Genomic DNA, 10,835 nt, shown 5'->3' on the forward strand with positions numbered 1-10,835 from the left:
ATTCCGTCAATGCGGCTGTTGAACTTACCAATCAAGTCAAATGATCCATTGGTTTGATGGTCAGATACCTTTGTAAAACGTGTTGCGACACCACCTGCACTTAATTAAGTCTGACGATGAGCAGACTTAAATTTGAGTGACGATCCAAACGCATTTGAGTGTGAGCATACTTTTTGACTTGAGTTGAGTAACGAAATCGTTGCTGAGTAGAGAATCGCTACTCGACAGCAAAGGAATTGGTCTCCTCCCTTAATTTTAACTCCAGATTTCAAGCCAAACAAGTGTAATTTTTGAAAATCAATTTTTTGTTTGTTCTAAATTGATTTTATAATATTTTTGTTGGATTTTCCAACGTCAATGGGAGCCGCAAGTAGGCTAGCTCGGAGCCGCATCGAGCTCTCAGAGCCGCGGTTGGGAATCACTGATCTAGAGAGGATTTTCAAGTTAATTAGATCTCTCAAAAATACTCTATAACTTATGTTGGTTTACGAAATACTTTTTGAATCCCCTTCGAGCTCGCTCCCCACGGTATTGGGAAATTTGGGCTGCGGTAATTATGGCATTGCAAGAATGCAAATCATTGGGCGCGATAAATTGACCCCTATAAAATGGGCAATGGGTACATTATGACGTAACAAGCAATTGACGCATCTCCATTAAAGGGAGTTTGTTATATCATTAGGTCTCTTCAGCGCAATCCATATATTGTCTTCCAACATAGCTTCTAAGATGCAAAATAATTGTAATCGTGAGTAATCGTGATTACTTTTCCAATGTAATCGTAATCGTAATCGACTACTTCCTGATTTTGCTGTAATCGTAATCGTAATCGTAATCGCGTCATTCATAAGTAATCCTAATCGCAATCGATTACAATCATAAAGTAATCACCCCATGTCTGGTCGGAACTACATTGAATTCCCCTATTATTGGTGCTGCGGCCCGCGGCGCCATCAAAACGCAGGAAATTGGCCCGAAAGCACATTGGAGTTTGAGATCTCTGATTTAGATCAAGCTAATATAGTCTATGCCTCGTCAACAGGAGCAGACTTGGATTGTAGCTCACGGATGCGTAGTATATTCATTGTATATTGCATTATCATTTTGTTCCAGCTTCTCGAGGTTTCGTATTCGATCCTCTATACTTCGGCTGATACTGTTACTCTCGTATTTTATTAGCAGTTCCGGTTCTGCGTATGCGTGAGCGATAGGCTACAACGTCTTTTTGAATCTATGGTAAACTTTATATTCATTATTTCATTCAAAATAAATGACGAATCAATCTGTGTTTTAAACAGCTAACAAAATGCAATGACTTCGAATCATTCCTCATACTTGAATTTGACTTTCGATTTGACTTAAACTGTGACTAGACTTGTGACTTAACTTGACCTGACTCGACTTGACTCGTGTCACCCCAAAAAAATCGAGGGAATTTACTTTACTCGAGTCAACTTCGAAAATCGATTGACTTGACTTGACTCGAGTAACACTTGGCATTGACTCGAGATGACTTGTGACTCGATGGTAGTGACTTGATGCCAACACTGCTATGTAAACGGGAACGTGATGGCGATCGTATGATGGCACGTTTCGTTATGTTGTCAATTCCGACCATGTATTACAGTCGAGTAGTATAATTAAGTCAGAGGTATTTATCTAAAATCCACATCCACCTTGACCTAATTTCCCATGAAACAGTGTTCGGTCTCAATATTTCGGATGTATTTCTGGTGATCTTCTTCATCATTTGCCATTCACCGATCTGTTGTCTGAACTTTGTGTTTAGACGTCGTGGGAACAGCTATGTAGTAGGAGAGGACTTCAGGCCAATCATTCGTAGTCTTTGGAGCGGATTGCCCTATAGGTTAATCAGCAAAGTTGACTCCTTCCTGTCGCCTTGAATGACCAAGAGAATCAGATGTACATCTTGTCATCCATTTTTACGAAGATTTAGCCTATATACTCTTCTTGAAGGTATTGTGGCTTGAGACCAAACACAGTTCAGCGTATTAATTTTTGTAACTTCAAATTCATTGCCGGGTTTTGGATTCATATTGAAGTTTAAATACATAGTTCATCCCCAATCATATGCAAATCCGGTAATGACTAGGATTTATCCGAAACACAAGTCTCATTATTGTTGAAAATTATCCTAATGATAGGATGGTGCGAAACGAGTCAACCCTGCTTTTTCGTCACAGACCAGTTATGAGCGCAGTTAATGCTTTCAAATCCTAATCTTGTTCCAGATTATAAATGGAAATCCAATTCCAAGCAGTTTAGCTTAGTTTAATAATAGCAAATTCATCAAATCAATATACCACAAGATTGCCATACAATGAAAAGATAGGAAGGTCCACCTGGGACTAGGCCAGTGGTCGGGAACCTATGGCTCGTGAGCCATTAATGGCTGTTGTGGGTATAAGATGTGGCTCTTTGGCAAATTTTTAACTTTGTACTAAACTTATCAATATTGCAGCAACTTGTTAGTAAATTTTCATGATGGCTCGAATAATTATTCTCGTTGCAGCATAAACATGTTTCTGAGGGGTCAAGGCAGTGGGTGACCTGGGTTAGGAGTTCGTACACCCCATTTCAAAATCCCTAAATTTAACTTGCTGTCGCGCCAGCGACTAACACCACTGGCAAATTCGATCTACCCGTCATTGCGCGCCTTTAAATTGAATTGCACGATACCTTGATTGATACCTTGAAATGGCGACGCTTGTAGGACAATGCAGTTTTCAAATACACATCGTCTTCCTGATCTGCGCCGATAAATAAAATTCCTATGAAGTGACTTTAACAATTACAAATTCAAATTAAAAACAACGCCATAGCTATCCACGTTTTTGATTTGTAAGGTCAGCAGCTTTCTAGGACCGCCGTAAAATCTAGGTGTGCAGCGTTATATTACGCCGAATACTTTAGAAGTCGATCAATATGTAGATTTTCGGAATCAGCGCGACAATTTCATTTGAGTAATATCAGTGATGGGATGATAGATTCTAAGGTATTTACGATGAGTTGCGCTATCACAGGTGCGGCTTGGTACGTATGTGCCATTGTGCCCCATCTGTGCGTTAAGAATCCTTTCTCGCTTTATTTACGAACATCGATCAATAACTATGAAAATTCCGCGATTTTGGTAATAGAAATGTTTAAAATCTAATGATTCATAAACATCGATAAAAAATACCAATAATCATTGAAGGTTTCGCGATTCTCCCTCGCTCATCCCTGACGACATGTGAGGCACTGTCTCAGTTTCCTCCCCTGACCCCTCGTCACTGACGTATCACAGCCTGCAGTGGGCAGGCTATGTGACGCTGTGGTTTGGCTCCACATACGCATGTCGCATGTGGGCAGAAAAATATGGCGCACATTACGAATCCCATATATTGGTGCTACCAATACGTCACTAATTTTAAACTGTCGCAAATTTGTTGTCGCTTCATATTATGAAACGGCAACGTAATTGCTAATCCCATAGATGACGACCTGAGCGCTCAAATTTATTAACGTTGATATTATTCAAATCGCCTTCAAAGTCAGCATCGTTCTAAACAATCGCAACGACGCAGCACAATGACCATAACAATAGTCCTTGCGTGGTTGTAATTGTTCAGAACAATGCCGATTTTCAGACTTTGAGCGGTATTTCGAGGTGGGTTCCATTGCCCTGATCAGATTTTGATGTATATTATCAGAATCAGCGCGACTGTAGCTTTCAAATAAGATCAACTTTATTAGTTTATTAAATTTGAGCGCTCGGGTCGTCATCTATGGGAGTAGCGATTGATTTCATTGCCGTTTCATGCTACGAAGCGACAACAAATCTGCGCCTGCAGCATCATTCTACCGTGAATCACGTGATGCGCATCTAATCCATCTATCCGTAGGTTAGTTATCTATAATGGCTCTTAGGGAGTTACAATTGGAAATATTAGATCAATATGGCTCTTCGGTCGAAAAAGGTTCCCGACCACTGGCGTAGCCTATAAGCGGATTGCTATTGCGGCAGGTCCACATAGTGAGTAAAGGATTGCGAAATAACGATTGGAGCCCGTTTCAAGTAGAGTCATAAGAAAATAAGATGAAGTGAACATGAAATTTTACCTTCCACTTACTACAGCTATTGTTGCTTGCTGCTGTTACGAGAAACGGCAAAGGACGGCTTCGTCATGATATATATCAGCAGCTGTTGATTTCTTATGCTTCGTCGTGGAAATCGTAATGCGTCATTTGATGAGTGCAAAATTTGAAATATTTGTGCGGTGCTCGCCAAGCAGCAACGGTCAAACTGCGTTTATTTAAGCCAAACCAAACATCTAGATAAAGTTTCCTATTTGAAGCTAGGCAGAGTGGTGATTATTAGCCTATCTTGCTGCGAGGTACTGGCGGTAGGCTATTGATAACCAAATGTACAGCATGTCGGGTGTTCTTACAATCACACTATAATGTACATTGAATATCTATTTACCATGTGTTGGCTCTTCTTGCGCAATGTCGAGCAAGGCTAATACTTCTGACGTAATAATGAACAGTGGCGCTTGAAAACCAGACGTTTGTGCTATCACTAACCGGGTATAATATCTCTTCCTTGTTCACGAATGTTCAGTTTATGTCATTGTCCTTGTACAAATAAAAAGTAATCGTTCTTTCACAAAGAGATTACGATTACGATTACTAATCGCGATTTCCCCATGGCTGTCATGTGATTACTTCATGAATGCGATTCCGATTCCGATTCCGATTACTGGGCAAACTCGAAGTAGTCGATTACGATTACGATTACTTAGGAAAAGGAATCGGAATTACTCACGATTACATTTATTTGGCTTTTTAAAGCTTACCTTTGAAGACATTGGAAGACAATCTAACGATTGCGATGAAAAGGCCTCTGAGGGAACAACTTTCTTTATAAATGAAATGTCATGACGTCATTTGCTGTTTATGTCCCAATGTACCCATTGTAAAATTTATAGACATAGGCATTTTTATACCGGCCATTACCGCACCACGACACATCATGACATGCAGTTTCGGTCAACACGTGACTCCACGAAGTTTACTACCAAAGAAAGACCTCAGCCAGAACTTTATGGTTCCATTGTTCATAGCCGCGATGGATGTTTGCAGCGAATGGTCACGTCCTCTCAATCTGAGCCTCACGATACAAATGCCACCCGGGGCTCCCACCGAGGAAAATGATGCGCTTCGTGCAAAAATGACAATTTCTGTGCGCGTCTCGCGAAAGTCTTTCTTTTGTTATTCTTAATCTACCTATAACTTTTTGCTATCTCCAATATCTTTCGACTTTGTAGAAGACGGGAGGTCACGAATTACGAACATAAAATACAGTATAATTTAACAACGAGCCCACCAGAAAATGTAGTGATTAAGACGGGAGGTCACGAATTACGAACATAAAATACAGTATAATTTAACAACGAGCCCACCAGAAAATGTAGTGATTATGACTTACGTGCCATAAATTTTCGAAGACACCACTTTCCCCAGCTCAACTGGTAAATCTGACCACGGGGCTGAGAGAGGATCAAAAATGAATAGTAATATATATATATATATACAATATATATATATATTATATATGCAATCACTATTAATATAGACGAAATTCAGTCATTCGCTTGAAAAATTTTGCGCGCTTGGCTGCGACTGCAAAGCGAATCTATATCGCACCAAAACGTGTCTTCCAGTTGTTGCGAAAAGCCTGAGCGAAAAAGGGGGCTGGGGTACTTCGCCCTTATTGATCACTCTATGGGGCCCAACACCACCGTTTAAGGGTGGACGAAGTGCTGTTTAGGTCCTCATTCTAGCTGCATCCCACGCTGTCGTGGTGTATGAGGGGATGACGATAGTGGCAGGTCCAAATGTTGAGTAAAGAAACGCGAAATAACGATTGTTGCTCGTTTTAAGTATAGGGTCATATAAGAATAAGAATAAGTGAACGTAAAATTCCGCCTACATTCCACTTAATGCAGATATTGCGAGCTGCCTGTTATACGAGTAAATGCAAATAACTGCTCAATTATGATTTTTTTATCAGCAGCCGTTGATTATTAATGCTTTGATGTGAAAATCGTCATATTTAATTTGATGAGTGCAAAATTTGAAAATCTGACGTTTCTGCTATCAATAATCTTCATTGTTTACGAATGTTCATCGTTCAGTTTATGCCATGATCCTTGTATAGATTAAAAGTAATCGTTTTGTCACAAAGAAATCGATTAGATTTGCGAAATAGTCGATTACGATTACTTCGAATATAATTGTTATGTAGGCTATTCGATTGCGATTTCGATTATTTGAAAATGTCGAACTAGTGTAGGGTTACCATATTTCTGGAAAGCAGATTCCGGACACTCTCTAGCGCCCACTAGTGGATTTTTAAATTAGATATAACACACCGTCAGTCAATATGACGTCACACTAGCAAAACATTGGCAAAGGACTGTATACAGGAATGGGGTGAAACATGGGTCATAAATTGGGCCATCTGTAATATGATGGTGATTGATACTTGCTAGGGTCTGCAATAGATTTCTCCATTGGCCGGATGAGATCGTCTAGCGGGCCATGTCTGGCCTGTCGGGATTGTGTTTGACAGCCCTGCTATACTGTTAGGTCGGGGCGGCTATCTGATTGTGTGTTTTTTTAATCGGGTCCGAAACAACATTTTTTTCTGCCTCCTTCCGCCTGAAAAAATGCACTGAAATTGAGCTCACCATAGGGTAATCGATGTAGCTTCTCGGGCAATTACTGTATGCGGCCATTACCGCACCACGACACATCATGACATGCAGTTTCGGTCATCACGATTACCCCATGTCTGATTGTACTTGCACGTTACATATCCAGGCCTGTTTATTTTTGGATGTTAGGTTTTGATTTTGGAGATTCTCCAAAAATAAGATTTGAAAACATCCAAAAATAAGCTTTTTTTCTATGATGTTTTTTCAAGTTTTTTCGTGGAATAAACGAGTCAGAGCAGTGTAAATACTTCTGAAACAACCTGGAAACTCATAAAAAAATACACACACACACATAAACAACATGTGTGTGAGGGAGGGGGTCTCCGAAACGCTAAAAGTACTTCCACTCGCTAGACGGATCAGAGGCATGGCGACAAGGGTTGAAGAAGAGGTACGGTTGAAATCGTGCCAGTGTCGTGCGGGCTGCACCATTGGACCTTGTATCGCAGGCCGTATACCGCCACCTCTGTACAACAATCACTTTGTCCACACGATCATGGGACTGAATGGCTACCTCAGACGGCAACAGAACTTGATCCAGGAGATGAAAAGTACGTGCCCCAAGTTGACAGCCGTTATGGTTGTCAATGAAGAAGGTGACGGCTTGGTTGACTGGACACCGCACCACACTTCTCGAGGTTATGAATGGGATAGGTCCGGCCTGTGCACCTTTGCCGCAGTGGGGTATCCAAGTGATCACCGTCGATCGCATGGTCAAAGAGCTGGAGAGCTGAGCACCACCGTCACGAAGCTTCAGGGACTTGGCCTTCTGATTGTGGAGCAACATGAGGAGCTCCATCGCCTGGTCGAACGCCTTCGAGCTCTGTTCCCAGCTAAGGACTGGGATAATGTCAGAGGGTGCTGTGCTGGGCTGTCAAGTTCCCTGAGGCACCCAGCTTCGTGGATATTCAGGGGTTTGCAGTCCTCGGTCTTATCGGGAACATCGATGAATAGGAGAAGCAGCCGGTTCGAGGTTCGAGGTTCAGCAGTTTGGGGCAGCCGGGAACGTCATTGCAGGGCTCATCGACGTCATAAAGAAAATATAAGTTGCCGACAATGAAAGGGACCCGCTCTGTCTACCACACCAAGTGGTGCAACTTCACGGGCACTAAGTGAGAGGACACGACAAACACGACTTCCTCTTTTAGATTCTAATAATATAAACAACAGTGATACATATATATATATAGACTACTTCATTTACAGCTCAGTGAATTGATCGACAAACACCAGGGTCGGCTGTCGAACAATTGGAGGAGATACATAATATTGAAGATCAATTCTAATCCATGTCTCTCTGATACAAAATGGACGTCACTTTCGGACTCATTATTTACGTGCGCTTGTCAGGAGCAAAGGGCTTGGAAGATTGAAGAGAGTTTGAAGCCATCCGGCGGTTATTTAGACCCACATAGGCCCGATATTTCCCACAACTGCGATGGTCGAAGCCGATTTCTCGAAAATCAAGTGGGAGAATGGTCTCGGCCGTGCGTCGCTCACTGATTTTTCTTTGGAGGGCATTTTCCAGGCCAAAGACTTTATGACGAAAGTATTGGAAAGTTAGATCAAGATCAGAGATATTGTCGATGTGTTGGAGGACATGAAAACATGATAATAACATACTTTCGGTGACATTTTCTAGTAGTATTAGGGCTAAAAACACCTTCATTTCTTATTTTTGGAGATTCTCCAAAAATAAAATTTGAAAACATCCGAAACTAAGCTATTTTTGTTATTTTTGGAGAAATCCAAAAATAAACAGGCCTGTACATATCCGATAATTTTCTCTTTGTCGGTTACACCAGGAGAAAGCACCCTCGATAGCCGCAGCTGCGATGGCCGAGTGGTTAAGGCGTTGGACTTGAAATCCAATGGGATATTCCCGCGCAGGTTCGAACCCTGCTCGCAGCGCTGAATTTTTTATTTATTCTATTCTACACAACACACTTATGAGCGATTGAACATCCAATGTAGCCTATCGTACTCTCGTGAGGGCGGTGCCACGTAGCGATCGGTACATTGACTGAAATTCTAGAGTTCGAAACTTTTATACAGCCGAAGTTGGGTATAGGCTATAGGGTTACCATACGCCCTCCTTTAGGAGGATTTTCCCACCTTTTTCAGGAAATCTAAAATGTCCTCTGAGGACACCCTAAATTTCCTCCTATTTGGGAGTTAGTCCTCCTTCACAGCCTTGACAGCCAGGTTGATGGACATGCACAACTAAAAAAAACGGCATAAATGATGCGGAATCTATAATGTGGATGTTCGAACGAGTCTTTCGGGAGTAGGAATGCAAAGATTTACATTTTCTCGTTAACACAAAAGGATTTCCCGTAAAGATATAAAATTTGCAGCTTTCAAGTTCTTTAATCTGACTTCTGTGATTAGTAAGAAGTGTCCCCCTTTACTGATCCCAATATATGGTAACCCTAGCTACTAATACATAGAACGCTTTGGTTGCTCGATCCTTATCTTTTGATTGTACAACAATCTTGGGGCAATTGTGCAGCATCCGGAGAATGATGACTTTCTGTGGTAAGCGATTAGTAAATTAAATTCGGGCCGAGAATGCAAACTTTACTTGGAGTTACGGAACGCAGGTACATAGAGATAGGCACGAAACACATTCCTTTCGGACTATCCCGAATCAGCATGTTTAGATCGAAACGTGTTCACTGATCTGTCTCCAAGATTTATCATTTGCCCGGTCGACAATTTCTGTACACTGGGATTTGCGATCTGGAAATAGAACAGGAAACTGTTGACATTAGCATACCTATTTCGAAACCGACATCCTAAATCAGTGTTCCCGAAAATTTTTAAAGATACACCGTCCTCATGGACACCGAATAAACTGCCAGCGCCCCCCGACCCCCCTCGCCACGCCTAAATCACAAAACGAAAATTGTTCTGCATTTATTACAGCTAATAACGAGACGGATGAAGCTGGTGTATTATTATTATATTCTTTATTCACAGTAAGAAACTGGTCAATACACACATAATCCGGGGAGCGACCTGCACCCAAAGGAAAATGGCGAATTTGGAGTAAATTTTTAAAATTTCAGTAATACAGTCAAATTGATATTCCTATGCAATACATGGAGAAGTCAGATTACAGAATTGCACTAGATGAAGAAGGCAAGGGTTACAGAGCAGAGGTAGAGATGATTGAAAATGAAGAATCTAAATTACAGAAATGATGCTGTGATTCACTAGCAGTGTTGGGATGACTCGAGTCATGACTTTACTCGAGTCAGACTCGAGTCACCTTTTTCGTATGACTTGACTTGACTCGAGTCACTTTGCTAAAATGACTTGACTTGACTTGACTCGGCGTGTCATAAATGTGGATTGACTCGTGACTCGGAGCAAAATTCACGAGTCAATTTCAAGTCATCAAGTAATCGGTGTCGATAAAAATCACCGTATCTTGCATATGTTCGGATGTTTACGAAACGCTGCTGTAGCCCGTGGGAGCGACCAATCATTCAATGATCGTGCGTTTAACTGAGCCTCCATTGTTCTCTCACAAATATAATGACCGCAAACGAAGTGATCGACGCTTACAGCTTACGTTGTCGTAAACTAGTATAGTAAAGTTATTCAATAGCTAAATGCTCTTCTCTGTTCTTATACCTTGACCAAACCTCTTGTGTTATTGAAATTGAATTCGGATATAGTTTACATATAGTCCTCAACCATTGTATCATATTAATTTGTAAATGGGTAATGTATTGCATCCTATCCATTCGTTTCTCTATTCTCTATTTTGGCTGGTAACTATAAACTTAGGCTATGCAAATATGTGAGTGATACAGCGTCTTCTTGCCTGTATATTTAACTCTGTATTCGTTCATCGGTTCAAAATCAATGACCACTCAATCTGTATTTCAGACGGCTAGTAAAATGCAATGAAGTAATCATCCTTCATACTTCAAAAAGGCAACTTGACTTGAGTTGTGACTTGACTCGTGACTTGACTTGACTTGACTCGACTTGACTCGAGTCACCTCCAAAAATCGAGTGACTTGACTTGACTCGAGTCAC

The 10,835-nt window shown here is 41.1% G+C and overlaps 2 protein-coding genes and 1 non-coding gene across 4 annotated transcripts in view; all 3 read left to right on the forward strand.

The window, feature by feature from the left end:
* The window catches only part of LOC145449116 (ciliary microtubule inner protein 2C-like), a 231,067-nt gene that overhangs the window by 151,756 nt on the left and 68,476 nt on the right, over positions 1 to 10,835 (forward strand). The window lies entirely within an intron of this gene.
* The window catches only part of LOC145449112 (F-box only protein 28-like), a 187,760-nt gene that overhangs the window by 27,458 nt on the left and 149,467 nt on the right, over positions 1 to 10,835 (forward strand). The gene's annotated exons all lie outside the window — the stretch shown is intronic.
* On the forward strand, positions 8,612 to 8,693 carry Trnas-uga (transfer RNA serine (anticodon UGA)). The gene has a single exon. It is a non-coding gene; the product is annotated as a tRNA-Ser (tRNA).

This window comes from Botryllus schlosseri, chromosome 10 (assembly GCF_051294905.1).
Source record: "Botryllus schlosseri isolate E-star chromosome 10, Bs_hap1, whole genome shotgun sequence".
Taxonomy (NCBI): domain Eukaryota; kingdom Metazoa; phylum Chordata; class Ascidiacea; order Stolidobranchia; family Styelidae; genus Botryllus; species Botryllus schlosseri.